We start from the raw sequence: 24762 nt of genomic DNA, 5'->3' as shown, positions 1-24762 counted from the left end.
ACATCTCTTGAGATAGATAGATGCCATGTCTAAAAGGTAAGAAACCTTTCTTGGCGTCCTGCATGCTAAAGCGACTAAGTACTGTGTTGATGTAAGGTTCTTGAGATAAGCACAACATCTTCTTTTCTCGATTCTGAATAACCTTGATACCGAGGATGTGTCCCGCGTCTCCCATATCCTTCATCTCGAACTGGTTTGACAACCAAGTTCTTACTGACGACAACATCTTTTTATTGTTTCCAATTAGAAGAATGTCATCTACATATAAAACTAAGAACACAACATTCCCCTTTTCAATCATCTTATAAACGCAGCTTTCATTTGGGCCAAATCCAAACTTGCGAACAGTTTGATCGAAACACTGGCTCCATGATCTAGATGCTTGCTTAAGGCCATAAATAGCCTTCTTAAGCTTCCAAACCATGTGTTCCTTGCCCTTTATGACATATCCCTCAGGTTGTTCCATGTAGATGGTCTCCTCAAGACTGCCGTTCAGGAACGCAGTCTTAACGTCCATCTGCCATACATCTCAATCCATATAAGCTGCTATAGACAATAGTATCCGGATCGATTTGAGCATGGCCATCGGGGAGAAAGTCTCATCGTAATCGACACCTTCCTTTTGGGTATACCCCTTGGCCACTAGTCTTGCCTTAAAGACTTTAACTCGTCCATCGGGTCCACGTTTACGTTTGTATATCCACTTGCTCCCAATGGCAGTACAACCTTCGGGTAGGACGGATAAATCGTAGACGTCTTTGTCTATCATAGATTGTAGTTCCGAATCCATTGCTTTTACCCATTCACAATGATAGACATCTGCCAGCGCCTCTGCAAAGTTCCTGGGATCTAATACATTGCCGTCCGAAGAGTAATCCATAGATTCCCCCAAACCAATGTATCTATCGGGCTCATGAGAGACCCTCCCACTGCGCCGCGGCACTACAATGCTTGGAGTAGAAGTTGAAGTTTCTGGAACTGTTTGTACACTAGGTACGGGTTCTTGGTTAATGGAACTTGTGACTGAAGTTAGCTCATCTAGAGCCACTTCACTGCTGGGTTTATGATTCATTACATAGTCTTCCTCTAAGAATGTCGCGTGAGTACTCACAATGACTTTCTTGTCTTAGAGACTAAAGAATTCATAAGCTCTTGATCCTTTAGGGTACCCTATAAACAAACATACCTCCGTCCTTGATCTTAGCTTAGTTGGATCCTTTTCCAATACATGAGCCGGGCAACCCCAAATCTTGAGATGTGCTAGATTGGGCTTGCGCCCAGTCCACAACTCATAAGGAGTAGTAGGCACGGATTTTGACGGTAAGTTGTCTAAAATATGGCTTGCGGAAAGCAAGGCATGTCCCCAAAACGAAATAGGTAGTCGTGCATAACTCATCAACGATCGGGCCATGTTTAACAAGGTTCTGTTCCTTCTTTCAGCAACGCCGTTCTGCTGGGGCGTGCCCAGCGCAGTAAGTTGGGATTCAATTCCCAACTCCGATAAGTAGTCCAAAAACTCGGCACTTAGGTACTCGCCTCCGCGATCAGATCGCAGGCGTTTGATACTCTTTCCATGATGCGTCTCCACATAAGCCTTAAAGTCTTAGAACTTGTCAAAGGATTCTGACTTGTGGCCCATCAAATAGACATATCCAATTCTCGAGAAGTCATCAATAAATGTGATGAAATATCGAAAACCACCTCTTGCCTCTGTTGACATTGGTCCACATACATCGGTATGAACGGGCTCAAGTACTTCCTTGGCCCTATTGCCCTTAGCCTTAAAAGGTCTCCTGGTAATCTTGCCTTCTAAGCATGACCCACACTTATGAAAAGGTTCCTCCTCTAGACCTTTAATAAGATCTTATCCCACAAGAGAATGGATCCTCCTTTCATTGGCATGACCAAGTCTAAGGTGCCATAAGTACGTTTCGTTCATTGAACTTGAAGGTTCTTTTCGTTTCTTTGAAATTTTTGATGTTGTATTGAGTTCTGATTTGCGATTAATAAACTATATAGACGTGATCGTGTACAGATTGTTTTCCATGATATCACGACATATATAAGAACCATCTTTCTTAATAACACAATTGTCATTAAAAGAAATCGAATATCCATCAAAAACCAATTTAGAAACCGAAATTAAATTTCTTCTAAAAGAAGGTATCAACAAAACATTCTTCAAAATCAAAATTCTATCACTACTAAAATGGAAATAAATATCTCCCACTGCAACGGCCGCCACTTTTGTAGCGTCGCCCAGCTGGACTTCGATCTCACGATCATGTAGCCGTCTTGTCACATGCATTAATTCAGGATCAAAACAAATATGATCAGTAGCTCCTGTGTCAATAACCCAAGTGCATGTAGATGTCGAAGTCAAACAAGACTCGACTACTAGAGCTTGGTGCATACCTGTAGCCTTGCCCCTTTTAGGACAGTCTGGCTTCCAATGCCTCTTCTCACCACACTTGAAACACTTCCCCGTGAGCTTCTTGTTTGCCCTCTTCTTCTTCTTCTTCTTCTTCTTTCCCTTAGCCATCTTGGCCGCTCCTGAGTTCGGTGCCGACTTCTTTCCTGCGCCAGGTTTAGAGCCAGAGGAACAAGGTGCCAAAGTCATCATGGCCGCCTTAGCTTGAACCATAAGGTTCTCTGCCGACTGAAGTTCAGTCAACAGCTCTGCCAAGGTGTAATTCCTTTTGTTCATCTCGAAATTGAGCTTGAATTGTTGGAAGCTAGGGAGAGACTTTGAATGATGATTGTTACTTGGGACTCAGGATCGATCGTCCCTCCCAAAACCTCAATTTGGTTGAGGTGGCCCATCATCTCGAGGACATGGTCCCTCACTGACGAACCTCCCTTCATTGTCTTCGACATGATACTCCGAAAGGCTTGGGACTTAGCCGTTCGATTCTAAGTACCAAGATTCTTGAGATTCTGCATGATCTCGGCGGCCGTTTCCATGGCAGAATGCTGATGCTTGAGTACTGAAGACATAGAAGCCAACATGTAGCACTTAGCCATCTCATTCGCCTTATGCCACCGTCTGTGTGCATCTCTGACTCCTGCCGCAGCATTAGCCAGCGGCACTGGAGGTCGCGGGGTTGTGAGTACAAAGCTGTACTCTTCTGCTGTAAGAACGATGTCCAAGTTTTGTTTCCATTCTATGTAATTTTGGCCCTCGAGTTTGTTTTCTTTAAGAATTGCAGAAAGAGGATTGAATGACATCTTGACGATTTGATTTGTACTGTTTTATTTACTATTTGTCATATGCTTATGTAAGAAGTTTCATTAGATTAACCATAAAACTTTTCAAAATCTTACAATTGTAAAATTAAAATTTTGTACCCTCCATAAGAGGTCAATACGCATTAAAATTCTATAATTTTACTGGTCACAACACCGACGAATAGTCTAGAGACCACATAATGACATGGCCGCCTAATGTTACCTAAGAAAGACCACCGAATTTAGCATTACAGAGTCTCATTTCTACAACACACTCTCATAACAATGTTCATGTGCTGCTAACAAAATCAAGTTATCTCATAAATCCCGTGTGAACTTCTGAATCTCGCAGTTTCTTAGGATTATTGTCTCCATATAATGAGTGGCGATAATATTGGAAACCACATCCTAGTTCATACTATTTATCTTTGAGAAGTCCGCCCTCATGAACTTGCTATTTCGTAGGATTATTGTCCTCACATAATGGGTGGCGATAATATTAGAAATAAGCTTCATAAATCACAGACCAATTGATGGAGATCATATACAAACATTAAGTTCGTAATTATAGCTTAGATATTTGGGCTATGGTTTTTCTTTTAATTATCCTTAGCCTTGAGGCAGATTAAGGCTTAATTAAATTCTGTTGGCATTTAATTTGCTGGATAATTAAATCTTTTATTTACTTTGGTATCTTCCTTTAGGAAATCATTATTCTAGAATTTAATTCTTATCCATGTCTACTATAAAATATATCTAAAATAAACAAGTTATTTAATTCTTAATAAGACACGAAAAATTAAATTCAAATTATTTCTATGTTCAAGATTAGGAAGAGAAATTTTTATTATTTAATGTATTCTTACATATCTATCCTAATTAGGATTCTAGATATATAAATATTAGGAAACTATTAAATTATTCTTGTCCATATCATCTAGGAATCAAAATAATATTATTTATTTCCATAGATATGGATAATAATATAAATATTCCTAAAATCTAGGAAAATCTTCCCAAAATATATTATTTCCATTAAATAATAATATTTTAATGATATCTTTTAATTAAAAAATTAAATAATAATTAAAATAATCTTTCATCGTTATCTCATCGCACGAGGTTTGCACGAACGATGAATGACGAAGATCCGACGAGTTCATCGCCGGATCATGACGAATACGCCGTCACGGCCAGTAGCGCACAGGTGGCGCCTGCGTCTCGGCCATTTGGTCCGTCGGGTGTCGTAGACTCTCGGCCAGGATCATGCGCGGTGGCGCGGCTCCTCTCGGCCAGCCACGATCTTCCGTCTCGGCGCCGTGATTCCTCGGGTGGTGCTAGCTCTCGGCCAGCAGCGTGCGCGGTGGCGCGCCTCCTCTCGGTCAGCTCTGACCACCCATCTCAGCCTTCCGCTCCCACTACTCCGGCACACGTCTCGCCTAGAGGCACACCCGTCTCGGCCAGGAGCTAGGGCTCCGTCACAGGATCTCCTGCCTGGTGGCTCGCGGTGTCTCAGTGGCTCTGGGTCGAACCGTCACGCCGCGCCTGCTGCCTAGCGTCGACCTTAGTGCGGGCGCCGCCTAGGGTTTGCTCTCGGTCGGCGGCGCGCACGAGCCCTTGCTCGTCTGCGTGTCGCCCTGTGACCGTGAACCCTTGGCTTCCACTCAATTGATAACCCTTTCTCAATCGCGCGTGATGCGATCCATCTCGGCGTGAGGGCCGACGGATTGCACGTCTCGTACGATCGAAATATTCAAGTTTCTTGATTCGATAGTTCTTGAGTTCATCATGCAAAATAAATAAACAAAACACCAAGAACATGCTTCATAATCAAATAACACATGCATACATGAATTATGCGAAATTTAAATCTAAATAATCAGAGCCAAAGACTGGCTTTGATACCAATTGAAGGGGTTGGCAGCGGAAGCGTGCGTTCTAACGGATCACATAAAAACTAATCTATTTAGCAGATTATTTAGATTAACTCTATTCGTGTAATTATCACATGTATCATGCTTATAACTTGAATTTAAACATGCTTCAGCATAAATAATACTTAAAACATGCTTGCTACGAAGTAAGCCAACTTACCTTGCTGATTTACTTAAGAATCGAAATGGCTTGGGTCTTCTCCACGTGAAGATCTTGAGTACTCGACCTCAGATCTTCTGACTGGTATCCCGGACTGTAAGCTGATATTTGTGTGGGCAAATCTCACCAAAATACTAGGACTTAAATAAAGAAGACAGAATCCTGCTCACGGAAGGAGAACAAAAAATCGTTCCTCGCCTTGGAATAAGGGGGACGAATTTTTTTTAAGAAAAACAAGTGTGTTTTCTGTCTCATTTATTCTCTTATTTATATTAAGTCACATATTAGGCCCAGTCAGGGGTCTAAGGAAGAATTTGGATATGGCCTCCCCCAAATAGCTTTTTACTAATTAAATTGAACCCACAATTTAATATAAGCTTATATTGGAATATTACAGTCAGCCACTAAAGAAGTAATATTGCACTGCCTATCCAAATCCGAAATTACAAGTATTTCGGGTTTCTATTTGTGTGTAATATTTCCCGCGCTTAAGATAGAAACATCCATTAATTAATCAATGTCTGCTATGGACTTAATTAATTAACATATTATATAATCCAAGAGTGGACTTAGCAAGAAACACTTATTTATTATTCATAGAGTAATCAAACTCCAACTAGCTATGTTCCGAATAATAAAACCTTGTTTCGAGCTCCTCTTGTGGATGTTATGAAACGAGACTCACCTCGCGCACGATTCAATATAATAGCAATCCTAGTACCGCTAGATATTAATCACCACTACCCAAGATACCAGGATCGTTGGGTTACGAAAAACCCGCACCTATTTGTAAGTCAAAGTAGTAGATAATCAATATCGTATGCTCAATGCTAACATACATTGATTAAGAAATTAATTATCAAGACCTCGTCTTTCAGTAGATAGCATAAAGACTCGTCTTGCCGTTTAGATCCAATTCAGTGCTATACCACACCAATGTCATCTTATTTCAATAGGTAGTCTAGGCCTATCTAGGTTGTGAAATTCTTATTTTTCTTTGTTCAGAACTGACCGTGTTACCTTAAAGTGGACGGCGCCCACAACCGGTCTACTAAAACAAAGACTTAGACTTTGTTACGTTGGCTTATACATTTAAACATGCAATAAACATCCATTAAATGTAAAACATAACAACATTATGACAAAAATAATCTGTTGCATTCATTGGAAAAAGAATATATAGAGTTTTACAGTATTCAATCACTCGAAATGTGATTTCTAGTATACAAAACCCTAACAGTTAGTCCATCAAGAATAAACTCTCGGAGGTTCATGTCTTCATACATAGAACCGAGTTCTTTTGCTTCCGTTGTGCTTTTATGAAGGCAACACTCATTTCGTTTAAGACTCTGATAAATTTATATATTTAAGACTCTGATAATTTGAATATGTATGAACAGCCACTCGAGTCTGCATGATCGAGTGTATCTTGGTTTAAGTACTGTTTCCTTTAATCTATGTTATCGTTATAGTTATCTGTTGTCATCAGCACGATTATGTAATATTTAATTAAGTGTGGTAGTAAATTATACTCTCTCTGTTCCATAAAAATAGGTCGTTAGGGATCGGCACAGGTTTTAATGTATAATTGGTAAAGTAAGAGAGAAAGAGAAAAAGTAGTTCAAAGTGTGTAGTGGATTATGAGCCCATAAATGATAAAGGAAAAAGAAGGAGAAAAAGGTTTCCATTGGACTATTTCTATGGGACAGACGAAAAATGAAATATGGCCTATTTCTATGGGACGGAGAGAGTATCATCTATCTGTTTGAAATTTTTCTGTGGTTGAATGTGTAAGTAATTTATCAAGTAATATTCCTGTAAATGTAGAATGACGTGCCAAGGATAGCCAGATGACTCCGAGGGTGACCCGGAGGGACAGGGAGAGCAACAGGGTGGTTTCGAAGAATGGGGAGCGGTAACGCCAACTCCTCCACCCCCACCTCCACCAGCCCCAGTACCAGCCTTGAGGATCGAGGAAACATTCTTGAAACAAAAGTCACCAATAATCAACGGAATGGGCGATCCCACTAAAGCCGAATCATGGATATGTGCACTCGAGCTTATATTTGATTTTCTGCAATACACAGATTGAGAACGTCTGACTTGTGTATCCTTTCAGCTATCAGGGTCCGCAGACTTCTGGTGGGTGACAAACTCATGTTTATGATAGGTTCAATTGGTCATAAAGTGTGTGTAATGTGGAGACTATTTGTCTATTTCTATAATTTTTGATCAATTACATGACTGTTGGGAGTTTAATGAGTTTATTCAGAATGTTCAAAGAAAATAGGTGAAACGAGCGTAAAAAGATAAGAAAGCAACATCAGATGAGATTCAGGGAATGTCACTCAAACCGAGTGACCACAAGTTGAATAATCACTCGGTTCGAGTGACACTGCAAAGAAATGTTTCCAGTCCAGAGAGTTCCACTCGATCTAGTGGTCCTCAACCCAAAATACCACTCGGTCCAAGTTATATGCTCGGATTTTACACTATTTTAATGCCATTTTTTTGTTCGTTTTGAATGTCAAAGTCGCATTACATGTCCATATTTTGCATATTTTTATCTCTTTTTGGTATTTTGACGTGTTTTGTGAGAAATGTGTAAAATTGAGTCCGAAAAAATAGCTAAAAGTTGAAGTTGGAAATCTGGAGCTTTCAAGAAGTCCAGCGGTCCGCTGCAACATACCCATCGACCGCTAGCCTACACTGACAGCTGAACTGATAGCGGTCCGCTCCGGGAAAGTTGTGCTGAAACGAAGAACATGCCCAGCGACCGCTGGGGTGTGCGCAACGACCGCTCCAGAAGTTCCAGTAGCTGCGGGATGATTGCCAGCGACGGCTGAAGCCAAGTGCAGCGACCGCTGATCAAGAGACAGAGTCTACAGATCACTCACCAGCGACCACTGAAGATTATGCAGCGGCCCGCTGGGAAAATGCAGCGCATAGATTTGACCTACTTTCCTCCCAATATTTACCATACTTTGCTGCCTTTTCCTTAATTAAGGGGGACGAATTTGCAGCTATAAATACCCCTTTAAGCTTCATCATTAAGGACCTTCTTTTTGCTCCATAATTCCAGAGAGAGAAATATTTGAGAGTTCTCCATTACTTAAGGGTTTTGAAGAAAGAATCAAGAGAAGATCAAGGCTACAAGGATTTAACCTTCGGGTTTTATTTGCTTTAGTTCTTATGTTCTTTATGATTTCCCTACAAACTATGTTTTTAGATTATTCCATCATGTGTAACTAAATTCATAGAATTCTAGGGATGTGTTAGTAACGACTTTGGTTATACAATCCTTTTTTATTTAATATTCGTTTTGTTCATGATCTGTTTCTATTCTAAGTGTTGGATAGCTGCTTCACGTTTAATTGAGACATTTTGTGATGATCTATTGACTTGCTACATAATCGTGAGAGGAGGTTGGCGAGTTAGAAGAGCTTAGTTGACACTACAATTAGCTTCCTTTAAAACGGCACTGTTAATTGAGAGTGAGGACTTTTCAAGGGTCTTAGGAGCTTTAGGGAGTTACAAATCTAGGATTGACGCCCCTAGTGTATGTAATCTACACTTGTGCCACATGGACAAAACTTATGTAACTCGTTCTATCAAAGTATGAACTGTGCTAGGGTGTTGTAGTTGGAATTTGTATAACCATAACTGTGAAAGCACATCCCTGGAATTCTCTTATCTCATCTGTCTTGTCTCTGTGTTTTATCTGCATTAGTTGTTTGATTCTGTTTTTATTTTCAAAAATCCCAAAACTTTCGGTTTTTCAAATAGTAAAAGAAGCTTAGTAGAATGTAGATAATTTGTGTTTATTTTCCCTGTGTTCGATATTCGGTACTAACCTTTAGCTACCCTATATATACTCTATATACTTGCAGGTTTATTTAGTGCTAATAAAAAGTGCATCAAGTGACCAACTAATAATCAACACCGAGTTGTTCCACTCGAATCGAGTTGCATTCACCATGGAATCCACTCGACTCGAGTAGAATGGAGTTTGTTCAAGACAAAAAATCCATTCCCTCCTAGGTTCTACACAGTCCGAGTATATTTGCAAAAGTGTGCCTAGAAGATCTGACTCAGATCGAATCACTGCGGGATCAAACCCTACTCGACCGAGTCGATGACGACGTTACAGATTTCTTTCTAAATTTTGCCGAGGTATAAATACCACTTACAACATGATTTTCGAAGACTCTCAGCCACCCAGAACACGAAAGACACACCTTTGAGCACTTCTAAAGGCGATTTTGAAGATTAGAGGCCTTAATCTTGAAGATTGAAGTTTCTGCTTCGTCAATTCGTCATTTGGGAATACTTAGTAACATTTATTCATCTATTTGATCGATTTCCTAGTTTTGAACTTGGTTTTTATGAAGAAAATGAGTAGCTAAACCCTTTCTAGTAGAATTCTCGGTGATGATGCACTAATTTCATTGTTTTTATCCAATTGACTTTGTTCTTACCTTGCTATTGTAGTTGTTTGATTATTCTTGGTTTTATTCCTTTCAATTGCTTGATTACCACTTGATTGTGTATGATTAATTAGATTAAACGGGAGATGAAATAATTAATCTGGAAATATGAATAATTCACACATTAATACAATAAACTCGGGAGAGTTGAGGTTTTGAGTGAGGTCTTTGATCATATCGTGCTTTTGGGAGTTAGGGGTTTATGGTTAGAAGGGGACTTCAATCATAGCACCTAATCTACGGGTTTCTCACCTCGGGAGGAGGTTTAAACTATTTTTGTGATCGACTTAATAACTTTAGGGACACTAAAAGGTAAGGCAAATAGATTGGATAAGAGCTTGGAATTGTGCATCAGATCATTGAATTCTACATTTCTCCACATTATCTTTTCACATCTTGTTCACTTGTTCCTATTTGCTTACTTCCTTATTATATGTTTTCATTAGTTGTTAGAACAAACCAAACAATTTCCTATTTGTTTAAATGGTAGTTAATATTTCTTCGTGGTACTTAAGTTAGTACAAATTTGTCTCTGTAGGATACGATACTCTTGCTTACTAATTGTTGCACTAGGCCTGTACACTTGCGGGTATTACTTGTGTTAAAATAAGTTGAGTCAAGTTTTTGGCGCCGTGACACGGACAATTTTTTGTCGTTATAGCTTAATACCGTGACAATAATTGAGATTACTAGTCTAGATTTTATTTGCTTCATTTTTATTTTTATTTTTGAATTCTTTAATCCTTGTGTTTTCTTATTCAAGTTGTATGCACACACGTTCTAAAGGTCCACCTTTAGAATCCATCGATCCCGAGATCGAAGCATCCAACAGAAGAGGAACGCTCAGAGGAGGTTAAACCAAAGGATCTAGGTATCTTCGCCGGGTCATAGGCGTCCACCTTCTCATTATCCATCTCCACCTCCACCTCCATCACCTATTCCTTTTCCGTCTCCACATCCATCACCTATACAGTACGAGCTTCATTCTCCAATTCTAATGGAGAACGAAATGGAGCGCAACCATGAAGAGAACAATGAGAACAACAATGTGCAACATCACGACCCTGTTGTCGTTAAACTCTTATAGAAGATGGCATCCATGCAGATGCAGTTGGATAAACAGAACGAGGAAAGGCCAGCTTTTGCACCAGTGCAGAATCTATTTGCATACAGACGGTTGCTAACCCACCAGTTGGCAACTATGGGATTGCCGCCAACAGCTTTGAACTAAAGTCGGATTGATAAACATGGCAGAGGCACATTCATTTGGTGGCAGGAGTTCAGAGGATGCTAACAAACATCTGACTGAATTCATACAGATCAGCAATACTGTAAAGGCTAATGGTGTCTCAGATGAACAAGTCCGCCTCAAACTGTTCCTATTCTACTTGAAGGATGACGCCAAGGATTGGTACGATAACATGGGTCCCAACTCGGTCGCAACTTGGGATGTAATAGTGGAGCTCTTCTTGGAGAAATATTATCCACCTAGTGAGGCACTCAAGCGGCAGACAGAAGTGATTCAGTATGTGATGCAGCATCAGGAGAATGTTCAAGAGGCATAGAAATGATTCAAATATCTGATAAGAAGATGCCCCAACCACGGTTTAAGCTCGGGGCAACAGATTCTGGCATTTTACAAGGGAAGCACTCTATAGGCAATGCATGAATTGAACATGAGCACAGGGGGATCACTCCTTAAGTTGGGAGAAGCTGAAACACTAGAGATGATTGAAAGAGTGGCTTCGAATGACGAAGGGGGAAAGACTGAAAGGAGCAAATCCTACAGGGTGGCGTCTACTTCTAATTTTGATTGGATGGACACGATGTCCAATCAGCTGGACTTCCTAACTAGCAAGCTTGGTTATATGGGAACAGAGCCAACTAGGTTAGAGAACCAACAAGGGGTCGAAGAAGTGAACTATGTTCATAAATGTGGTAAAAATAGAAACTTCATTAATTACCGCCCCAACTAAGGGGGTGGAAATTACAACCACGATGGGAACAAGGTGCATCCTAACCTGCCTTACGAGAACCTAAACAATGCCTTGCAACCGCCACCCGGATTCCAAGTATCTGATGGCCAAGTTAAGGAGACCAAGAAAGTTGAGCTTGAAGAAGTCCTAATGACTTTCATAGAGCACATAGGCGAGTACATGGCACAATCTAATCAGTGGCTGGACAAGGTAGAAGCTAATATGCAAAGTTTGAACATACACATGAAGAGCATTGACACCCAAGTCAGTCAGATTTACCAAGCCGTGGGAGCTCTACAACAGTCGGGCAAATTTCCTGGAATTACAATTATCAAGCCCGTCAACCCCAAGGAGTGCAAAGCCATCTGTGCGAGCAACCAACCAAATGAAGTGGAAGAATGAGTTGATGAAGAGATTGCAGGAGATAATGCTGCTGAGAAAGAAGAGAATCAGCCTGAAACACCTCGGTTGTAGCCATATATTCCTAAAGTGTCGTTCCCTGCCCGAATCAAGAAAAAGATCATCGATGAAAAGTTTGAAAAACTCCTAGATATCTTCAAGAAGGTGAATGTAAATATTCCACTGGTAGATGCATTGCAACAGATGCCCAAGTACGCAAAGTTCCTAAGAGATATGGTTTCCAAGAAGAAGAAGTGGGTGGAGTATGAAACAGTGAGCATATCGGAGAATTGTAGTACCATAATCCAAAGGAAATTGCCGGCAAAGCTTAAGGACCCTGGGAGTTTCAACATATCGTGCGTCATTGGTAATGATAAACAAATAAAGACACTTTGTGATTTAGGGGCGAGCATCAACTTGATGCCCCTATTCTTCTTCAGGAAGATGAAAATCGACACTCTCAAGCCGACCTCAATTACTCTCCAAATGACCGATATATCTGTCACCTATCCTGAAGGGATCATAAAAGATGTTCTAATGCAGGTCAATGACTTTATATTTCATGTTGATTTTGTTGTACTTGATATAGAGGAAGACATGAATGTGCCGCTTATACTTGGTCGACAATTTCTAGCTGCGGGAAATGCATTGATCGATGTGTCAAGTGGGGAGCTCACTCTCTACATGGGCAACAAACGACATATCTTGTCCATTCACAATGCTATGAAGAGTCTTTTTTTTAAACTCCAATATGAAAGAGGAAATTACAAATAAACTCCTATATAAAGGAGGAAATTACAACTGAGGTCAAGAGGGCTCGAACTCGGCACCTCATACAATAATGTCTAAGCTCATTGCCGCTAGGACAAAGGCTCTGGACAATGCTACGAAGAGTCTTAAGGTGGAAGAGAATGCTATGAAGAAAGAGTGCAAAGTTGTGCACATCACAGAGGTTCAGAAGACACAGGTGGTCAAGCCCATGGTTGAGAACATTTCCTTACCACAGTGTCTATTGGCCCATATGGTGGATCAACTCATTGCAAAGGAAGGAAAAGAGAGCCCAAGAAGGCGATAGAAAAGGAAGCAGGAATATTGATAAGGCTCATTTCATGCATTAGTTATGGGGTTAAATTCTGCGATTTTAGTGAACTAATAAATGTTTGTAAGTTCAGGTGCGTAAAAAATCTGCCAGACCCAGGAAATGCATGCAAATCAACCGGACATACAAATGAGGAAATTAAAGTGAAAAAGCGCCAGCAATTTACTTGACCGGGAAATGATGAAAACGCTGGCAGGAAGCATAAGTGAACAAGAAGCAAATTCTGAAGGATCCTTTTTTTGAAGGGCAAAAATGACAAATCATGAAGAAGGAGTTCCCTAGGGATATGAGCCTCAACTATAAAAGGGACAACTACCTTGAAGAGAGGCATCATCATTCTACACCAGCTTCAACACACTCCTTAGTTCCACTTTTAGTTTTAGCTCACTTCACACAAGCATTTGGCATTGATGGGGTAATTCTGGGCATATTGGGTTCGGTTTAGCTTAGTCTGTGGTGTAACACCGTCCCCACGGGGGCGAAGATACAATCGTTTTTACATTTCTGTTGTTTTGTCTCGCCGTGAACTTTTTTGCCAGAAGCTCGGCGACTGCTATTCTGTTTGAACCTTTTTTTCCAGCTGCTATGTAAGTTTATGTTGGTTTTGATGCTTGATTTCGGTTTTTACTGATTTGGATGTTTTTTGCAATTGGCTGTCGATTTGGAGTTGAGATCGATTGAATCGGAGTTGGTTTGTTGATGAATTGTTTGAATTGGAGTTGATGGATATGGATCTAGATGTGGTCGAATTTGGATTGGATTGATCTGGAGTGGATTGTGAATTGGAGTTGTCGATCTGATACATACTGATTTGGATCTGCATGGTTATGGTTGTTTACTGTTGCTTTCGATTTACTCGACCTGGTAGTGTAGATCTGGTAGTTTTTTCCTGCTAAATCGTAATGTTTGAAGGCCGATCTGAGTTTGTCCTGTTTTTCCGAGTTTGATGCTCTGTTGCGTCTGTGTTCATTTCATATTTGCTGAAGAAGATGAAGATCGTTGGTAGTTAGAGTCAGATTTGTTGTTTATTTGCTTTTGCAGCTTTTTTCTGTCACCGTAGCTAATTCGGGAAATTATTCCCACTGCTTTTTCTGGCGTACTTGTCTCACTGTTTTGAGAAAATATTTTACTTGACCTGGTAGTTTGCTTAATTCGTTCTTAGTTAATTTTACGATATGATAAGTCATGTATGCGTTCATGTTTTTCTCGTTTCCTAGGTCCAGTATTTAGTTAAGTGCTTTTAATTCCCTCGAGTCCAGTAGTTTAAGGAAATCTTAACCCATGAGTTGCGTGGCAGCAGCCGACCTTTCCCAAACCCTCTAAATACTTGCTAACACCTCCGTCTCTGTGGGGTCGATCCTTACTTCCATATACTAGCCAATAGTATGATGGGTTAAGGTTTTGAAGCATTGAAAAGTGTGTCCAACGACCATTTCTGATAGATTCATGATCTCCTAGACCCTGTAGTCTAGTGAATCCTCTGGACTTGTTGGACTAAGAAACACATAGTGCACACACTCTATTCCTAGCTACTTCAAATATCGATCACATCGAAGTTAAAGCTCAAATCAAATGATAACATAGTGAAGAAAACTTGGTGGAAGAAGAGTTTGGCAAGAATGTATCTGCTTAAACATGAAGAAGAAACCAACAACCCCATTAATGGGGGAGTGAAATGATGCAAGCTGTGTGTGAAGGAGTCGAGCTAACGACTTTAACCAAAAGCGCTTGAGGGGAGGTAACCGGTTGTGTCGACATTGTTAGAAAATCAACAATGAGTTGTCTTAATTGCAACCGGTAATACTCATCCTTTTCGAATAAGCAAAAACACTACAACCTTCGTCCCACTCAAGATGTCCACCTTTTTTTTAGTTTGTCCCACTCAAGATATTTACCTTTCTTTTTTAGTTTATTCCACTCAAGATATCCACTTTCTGTATTAGAAAATAAGTCTCTCTCTCATCTCTCCTCATTAAAATATTTAACTACTATTTTCTCGATACTTACTTCAACTAATAACTCCTAAAATCCGGTGCCACTCAAGAATGTTAACATCTTGGATGGGTCGGAGGAAGTATATAAATTCTTAATTTTCCCCAGTATTATATTAATAATTCAAAATTTTATATAATACTATTTTGATAAATTCAATACTAATTGAAATAATAATTCAAACAATTAATTTTAAAAATAATCAACATTTTAAAATATTAACTAGTACGTAAGTCATGATACCACATATTATAAATCTATAATATAGAATTATGTAAAAGATTTATTATAAATAATAGTAATTCTAAAAGTATAACTCACGCAAAAAAATGTAAGCAAAAACATAAATGATAAATATGTGGTATCATGACTTATGGTGTCATCTACAAATAAGATTATTTTTCATGGATGGATGTGAGAGTAGTAATTATAAAAAGTAATTTCAAATTAAATGAATAAAATCATACTCCCTTCATCTCGGAAAAGTATGAACTATTTCCTTATTAGTTTGACTTAAAAAAATTTGAACTTTCTAATTAAGGTGTACCGAACCCACCTTTGGAGCAATTCAACTAATCCTGCTCAACCGGGTTTGCGAATTAAGGTCAAATGTCTCCAAGCGAGTGGCGGAGTTTGAACCCGTGACCCGTGTTTAAATAGGGATTCTAATGGCCTCATTTGTCGTAGATCTCCATACTCGTGTTCTCAGTTTAAATAGGGATTCTGGTTTGAATTTGTTTCTTAACAATAAAAAGCAGTATAAATATTATAGAACTTCCGATTCAAAAGCATAGCCTCAGCTTTCCATGAGCGAGCTCTGCAGCAGATCTATTAAGAGAAACAATTGCTTCCTGCTCCCCATCCCTAGCATCAATAGCTTTGGCAGTGTCCTCTTTTATTTTCTGCTTCAAAGTCTTTATCAATTGAGAGTAAAGTATGAGAAGAGGAAGAAATGTGATATAAGTCTAGTTTGTGTAAAATGTTTAATTACCTCGGCTCTTGCTTCAAAAACCTTAAGTTTAGCTTCCTCTGCCTTCTGGTCAAATTGTGTTTTTTGGTATTCTATCCAATTTCTTAGCTTTCTGTGCATAAGGAGTAGAAGAAAATCAATCTAGGTGAGAAATGAAAAAGGGAGTGGCACTTAAAACAGAAACATCCTTACTTGGTGCCAAGAGCATGAATGCATAGCAGATTTAAGACCCTAAGCATTTCTGAAGCATTTAAAAAGCGTCATAGTCGGCAGCCTTCTCTAAATAATGCATCCCCAACATTTTAAGAACACGTTCAGATTCAGCAAAGCATTTCTTTAGCACACTGAACCACGAGCTCGGATTCGGCTTCGCAACCCTATACACAAAAAGGAAAAGCATTTATACCAGCAGAATAAATTCTGACTTGTCAATTGTTGCTAAATCATACTTCTCTCCCTCTTCCTCTTTAATCATTGATAGCAGGACAACTGGACATGATCTTCCTTGCTTTGCAGTTCTCCCATGAAATATATCTCTAAGGACACATAATGCTTCCCCGTCTTTCAATTTTAGGATCTGTTGCTCATTACAGGAAGCAAACCATAAAGATGAGTAAAGCCATAGCGATAAAGCTACTTGTGTACTATATAATACCAGAGATGCTAATTGGAAATAGTGATTACTAACGAGAAAACAATTCAAACAGAACAACGACTAATCATGAAAAACTAGATGATTTCAAAGCAATATGAAAAAGTAAACCAGGAATCTATGCGGCACGGATACGGATACGCGTATCAGTATCCGAAGGATACGGATACGCGGATACGGCTCTTTCCCAAACAACCCGATACGCGGATACGTTTTAACTATTTTTTTAATAAATAATAATAGTGCATAATAAATTACAAAATAGATATTCTAATGTTATTATACAAATAAAAATAATAAAATTACAAAATATTAAAAGCTAAAGTCAATTTCTTTTATGGTCGATTACACCACATCGATTTTTTGGTTATACTTATCCATATTACCAATAATATTGATCAAAATATTTATTTCTAGTTACAAAATTAGACAAAGTTAATGGAGTAATAAATTGGCCCAAAAAATGAGCCCCAAATATACTCCTTTTCCATCGTGACTACTTCTTGCCCAATTCATTCTCCCATTTCCAATTTTCTTCAATCCCTAGTTGAGGCAATAGCGGCGCCTCCCCTTTCTTCTTCTTCTTCTTCATATCCGATTAACTGTCGATTTTGTTCCCAAATCGGATTGAAGTTCGTAAATTGAAAGTTGCGAAGTTCTTCGACAGAGATGGACGTTGATTTCGAAGAGGAGAACCTCAGATCTTTGCAGATAGAGGAGGATGAAGGCCCAATACGGCCCAGCTCGCGGACACGCCGAAGGATACGTATCGAATCTGAGGTTTCCCGGCCCAATACGGCCCAGCTCGCGGATACGCCCAGGATACGTATCGACGGTGTATCCGTCGCGTATCGCTATCGGATACGTATCCGATACGCGATACGGCAACAGGGTGGCGTATCGGTGTTATATAGCCAGGAATCACTATCTTACATGAATACAATAGCTGCAAGCACTGAAAATATTGGGTTAATATGTCAAAATGAATGTTTATGAATATCTAAATAAGGACAGCAACCTAAGAGAATGCACAACGGTGGACGCCGGCCCCGCGTCCATCCGCGCCGCTGACAAGGACGAGGCTCGCCGCCGCTGCTCGATGCATCGAGCAGCGCCGTGCCAGCGAGCAGGCGACGTGGCGGCACGCGATTGGGCAACGGCATAGCCGTTGACTTTGAATTTTTTTATTTAAAATTCGTTGTTTAATTTTTAAAAATGATAAAAAAAAAATTCCAAATCATAAAAATATGGCCGTTTTTTGCCCGTTTTTATGAATTTTTTTTTTATTTTTTTTATTTTTTTCCCCCAAAATCATCTATAAATACACACATTCATCATCCATTTATCACTTCAAATCATCTCTCATTCATCTCTCATTCATAATTCTCATACAAACTATCAACACATTCATCCCTCACTCAAAACCTCAAATGGATTTCACCCATCTTATGGCGGAAGCGGAGCGCGAAGAACAAGAATACTACGAACAACATTAGGCCGCTTACGAAGCATATGTCGCGGCGAATACCCCCGCTCCTCCTCAACGAACTAGATCAACTCGCCGCTACATCCATCGTGATCGGGAGGGAGCTCACGAAAGGCTCATTGCAGACTATTTTGTCGACCAGCCGCGGTTTCCAGCAGATTACTTCAGGCGCCGTTTTCGCATGTCAAAGCGCCTGTTCATGCGAATTGTCAACACATTGTCCGCACGTGTTGAATTCTTCCAAACAGGTCCATATGCAGCCGGCCGGCAAAGTGTCACGCCGTTGCAGAAGTGTACGTGTGCCATCCGACAACTCGCTACTGGGCAAACGGCCGACCTCTTCGACGAGTATTTGCATGTCGGTGAGTCCACTTGAATCCTTTGTCTAAAGAATTTTTGTGAGGGCGTTCGTTCAGCTTTCGGTGATGAATTCCTTCGGGTACCCACCACCGATGATTGCCAACGGTTGCTTCGTCTTCACGAATCAGTCCATGGCTTTCTCAGAATGCTTGGCAGCATTGACTGCATGCATTGGAGGTGGAAGAATTGCCCGACTGCTTGGAGGGGGAAACACTTAAGCGGTCACAAAGGTGGCGGCCCAACACTTATCCTTGAGGCGGTCGCCGACTACCCCCTATGAATTTGGCATGCATATTTCGGCATTGCCGGATCCAACAACGACTTGAACGTGCTCTATTCTTCACCACTCTTCAATGATGTGATGAATGGTGTAGTACCGACGATCGACTTCACCGTCAACGGAACTACATACCACATGTGTTACTATCTCGCCGATGGTATCTGCCCAAGGTGGTCGACTTTCGTGAAGACGCTCAGCAACCCGCACGACCCGAGACGGGTTCTTTTTGCGCAGCGTCAAGAGTCCGTGCGGAAAGACGTCGAAAGAGCCTTCGGGGTCCTTCAAATCAAGCCCGATTCAACATTGTGAAGGCCTCGACTCGGCTGTGGTACGTGAATAATATCACCGACATCATGTTCACGTGTATTATCTTACACAACATGATTATAGCCGACGAAGGACCAAGGGCGGCTAGCTTCTACAACGAGAATGAAGCCGAAAGCTCAACCGCGAGGTCTCCCCCACGCCGAGGTGCGCATACGACAGTTGGCCAGAGGATCGAGACAAGGCACACAATGCACGATACCCGAACCCACATTCAGCTACAAGAAGACCTAATCAAACACATGTGGGCGAAATTCGGTAACGAGTAGCGGTTTTTTTAATTTTAGGATTTTAATTATGTAATTTTTAATTTTTAGGATTTTAATTATGTCTTTTTAAATTTATTTGTAATTTGTAATGTTATTTCGGTTTTTTAATGAATTTTCTTATTATGGAAATGTTTTTGTTTAATTGAATTTTAAATTAAATTGTGCTCGTCCTTGAGGAAGAGCACAGTTGTGGGTGTTGTGCTCTTGCCAGAGAGCAGGCAGGAATAATGGTGCCGGGCCCACAACTGTGCTCGCTGGCAAGAGCACGGTTGTGGATGCTCTAAAAACATTGAAAATTGGAGATGCAGCGCATTTTTAATAGGAAAATCCATATGCATGATAACAGTTTGCTTTCAAATAATCATCAGTATCTATTAATTAGTACTATATGAATAGATTCACTTGCCTCTCCAAAAACATAACAAAATTCTAGAAACTCCAAAGCATTGCTAACATCTTCTGCAGTTACGTCAATGCCAGCTACAGTGCTCAAGTCTGTTCGCAATGGCAGCACAATGGTCTGCCTGGTTTCAGCCAATTTCGAATGTTTCATTCTCTTTGAAGAGGTATTATCATCTGCATTCAAACTTTCCTTACCTTTCTTTCTAGCAGATAATACATCCTGTTAATTTTCAACAGCACAACATTAGATAAAAAAATAATGTGGCAGATCACAAAAATCAGCAACTGTTATCTTTAAGGTGACTACATATTACCAACCTTTCCATTATCTGAACCCTCAGCAGTTGGCATCTCGGTGACGGAAGAGAAGCTTTTGCTGCATTGGTAAGTGCATCCATGGGTTGAAGGCCCCTTCTCTTCCTGAATGACACGGTTGTTAAACAGTAAAACACCAGACGATCATGGATAAATAAGTCAGAAAACTCACAAGCACACACTACAGTTGCAAGCGCCACTACATTTCGGGCACTTCCATTCCTCCAAACTAGCTACTTCCTCTGTTTTCGAAATGAGATACAAGTCTTGCCGGGCGAAAATTACAATGAAAATAAACAAAGGAAAATTACACGGAAAAACTGAAACAATTACACGGGAAAATATCTGTGGAAAGCGGTAAGCCGAGTCGAGGAGTCCTCTTTCCGCAAGACGAGATACGCCCCGGTAGTGCTCTCAGTTTGGCGTGTCTTCCCCAAAGATAAAACGGCTTCGTCTCTGAAGTAGCAGCACCGCTAGCAACAGAGCTCCGGCGAACGGGAGTAAGGCGGGGCAGAGCTTCGACGGGAAGATATGCAGAGAGGGAGAGAGCGTGTATGCAGGAATGCTTGTGTATTCTATGTCTAGAATGCAATGGATGCATGCCTATTTATAGGCCAAGTCCACCTGCAGGGCATTGATGGAGTCAACAACCATTATGTGTGTCATGATAGCTTGACCGTAACCGACGGGGGTTATTGACTGGTGTACTAGCCAGTGGGAGCTGAAGAGACACGACGCACCTGGACATGCTACACGACGGGATACACCATGGACCGTCGGGGTCCATCGGGGACCTTTTGTCTCCCGTTATGCGTCGGGGTCCAGCGGGGACCTTTTGACTCCCGTTGTGAGTCGGGGTCCAGCGGGGACCTTTTGTCTCCCGTCATGCGTCGGGGTCCAGCGGGACCATGATGTGGACCAGACCCGTCGGGGATATCGTGGAGTTTGGGGTGGTCTAAAAAGAACAAGCGGGGCTCGAACCACGCTCAACGACCAGCTCCAAAGAACAGCCCAAAGACCACCCAAAGACCAATTGTCAAGATCCAAGGCACAAGGCACCAGACACCAGGCACCCGGTGCACAGGGCACGGGTCACTGTGCGCGGCTCGCGGCTCGCAAGCGTGTGTACGCGTGTGGGCTCTGTCACCCGTCTTATTCCACGATAATTATTACACATAATAATTCATCTAATTAAATACTTAATCAAATAAGTCTATCATCCCCGATGTGGGATAATTAACACTTAGTTAATTAATCCCTTAGTCTTTTCACATAGCTCATTTCTAGCTTTATTGTGACCAACTTTAATATATTATTTCTCACTCACCGGGAATCGGATTTGAGGAATATACTACGGTCATCTACTCGGAACGTAGATCGACGTTATTGCATTTAATTTCACAAAATTAAATGTCTTGTAATATTTATTATTAGTCAAAAATCATTTGACCAAGAACGATTCCAACAATCCCCCACATGAGTGGAAATTGTCAAATGCATATGTATGCAGACACAAGCTCAACCCTCAAGAGGTATGTAAGCATAAGGATAGGTAGTTTTTTGCTTTGAACCATCCATAGTCAATACCATCGGATACACAGGCGGACTAGTAGCGCGATGCTTTGAACTATTCCTCCACGGCGTGCACCTAGAGAATGATGTTAACACTTAAACACCTCAACCTCATTCGTTCTCACGTTTTGTGTCCATTTCAGGCCTTGGACACCACTTTGGATTCATAAGTGTATAGTTTGAAGCGGCCCCACTTCACACTTACATAGGTGATTCCTCGTTAAGTATCTTGACATACTTAGTCTCCTTGAGAACTTCATCTCAACGAGATCCTTTAGGAATCATTAAAAGTCATAGACTTAACCTTACCACTAGGCAAGTTTTTCAAACACTCTATTGCTCTCTAGGGAATAGATATAGATGAGTGTTTCACACGAACTCTCATAGCTTAGTTTTCCCATTGAATCAAGTTATTGGGATCTCCAGTCATCATGGTTGGGTTACCACTATGACAATTCTTTAGTTTGTGGATTTCAAACCCATTCCATCTAGTAATTTATTCATTTGATCACGATTTAACCCTTTGGTTAGCGGATCCGCTAGATTATCCAATGACTTCACGTAGTCAATCGTAATCACCCCTGTTGTGATCAAATGTCTCACGGTATTGTGTCGTCGACGAATGTGTCGAGACTTACCATTGTACAAGCCACTGTTTGCCCTCCCAATAGCGGCTTGGCTATCACAGTGAATTAACAGTGGAGGCACGGGCTTTGACCAACATGGAATATCTTCAAGGAAGTTTTTAATCCATTCGGCTTCTTCCGCGGCTTTATCTAAAGCTATGAATTCAGATTCTATGGTGGATTGGGCTATACATGTCTGTTTTGTGGATTTCCACGAGACAGCACCACCCCCAATAGTAAAGACATATCCACTTGTTGAAAGTGAGTCTTTGTTATCGGATATCCAATTTGCATCGCAGTACCCTTCAAGTACCGGGGGTATCTCGAAAAGTGTAGCCCGTGATTTTGAGTATACTTGAGATATCTCAAAAACTCTTGCAAGAGCTTTCCAATGCTCTTTGCTTGGATTGTTCGTATAATGGCTCAACTTGTTCACGGCACAAGCAATGTCAGGTCGAGTTCAATTAGTAAGATACGTAATGCATCCAATGACCCGTGCATAATCTTCTTGTGCAACGGGCTCACCCCTGTTCTTGCTCAAGTGAACATTGAGCTCTATATGCGTCTTAGCCGGGATGCCATCATAGGCATTAATCTCTTTAATACTTTCACAACATAATGAGATTGTGTTAAGGTGATTCCTTCAGATGTTCTTAGAATTTTTATTCCAAGAATTACATCGGCTAGACCCATATCCTTCATGTCGAAGTTTTTCTTCAACATGGATTTCGTGTCGTTAATCACTCGGGTGTTACTACCCATGATTAACATATCATCAACGTAGAGACACACTATAACGTATCCATTATCAGTGTTCTTAATGTAGACACATTTGTCACATTCTTTGATTTTAAATCCATTTGATAACATCACGTTATCAAATTTCAAGTGCCACTGCAATGGCGATTGTTTCAATCCATAGAGGGATTTAACCAGGTGATGTAATCCTCGTTACAGGTGAGTATGTATCGAAGAAATCGTACCCTTCCTTTTGTTTAAAGCCTTTGACTACCAGTCGAGCTTTATACTTGTCCACTGTTCCATCGGCCTTAAACTTTCTTTTAAGGACCCATTTGCATCCTAAAGGTTTAGCTCCTTCAGGTAGATCAACCAACATCCACGTGTGGTTTAGCAAAATTGACTCAATTTTGCTTTGAACAACTTCTTTCCAATGCAACCCGTCTGGGCCAGCAAAGGCTACTTTTATCGATGTTGGTTCTTCATCCAACATGAATACAATGTAGTCAGGACCAAATGTCTTTGGTGTTCTGACCCTGCTACCACGTCTTGGTACCGCATCGTTTGGATCAGGCCTTGTTCGCTTGCGCGATTCTGGCTCTTCATCCGCTGATTTAGAACTAGTGGCTTCATCCTCAATTCTCGTCTCAGAATTGGGTACAATATTTTCCTTGTCTTTGCGAGGAAATATGTTTTCAAGAAATACAACATTTCTTGACTCGATTGTTGTTCCCACGGTCACAGTCGGTATTTCAGACTTGTGGACAACAAATCGATATGCACTACTATTAAGTGCATACCCAATGAAGATGCAGTCAACCGTTTTAGGACCGATTGTAACTTCTTTGGGCGGAGGAACCATCACCTTAGCCAAACACCCCCACACTTTGAGGTATTTGTAGGATGGCTTCCTTCCCTTCCACAACTCATAAGGAGTAACGTCCTTACTTTTGAGTGAGATTTTGTTTAGGATGTAGTTGACTGTCAAAACAGCTTCCCCCCACATGTTCTGGGGCATCCCCGAACTGATCAGTAACGCATTCATCATCTCTTTGAGAGTTCGATTCTTGCGTTCTGTAACACCATTAGATTGTGGTGAATATGGTGCAGTCGTTTGGTGAATTATACCACTTGCGTTGCATAATTCTTCAAACGGGGCTACGTATTCACCTCCTCTATCACTTCGAATCATTTTGATTTTACATCCAAGTTGATTCTCGACTTCGTTCTTATAATTTTTGAACGCTTCTATTGCTTCATCTTTACTTCTTAAAAGATAGACATAACAATATCTTGTGCAATCATCTATGAATGTAATAAAGTATTTTTTACCACCTCTCGTTTGCACCAATTTTAAGTCACATACGTCCGTGTGAATTAATTCAAAGGGTTTCGTGTTCCGTTCAACCGAATGAAACGATAACTTAGTCATTTTTGCCTCAAGACAAGTTTCACATTTGTTTTGAGTTTCTACTTCATTTGCCTTTAGTAAA

The sequence above is a fragment of the Salvia splendens genome, chromosome 16 (genome assembly GCF_004379255.2).
Source record: "Salvia splendens isolate huo1 chromosome 16, SspV2, whole genome shotgun sequence".
NCBI lineage: Eukaryota > Viridiplantae > Streptophyta > Magnoliopsida > Lamiales > Lamiaceae > Salvia > Salvia splendens.
Note: the sequence above shows the minus strand (reverse complement) of the source record.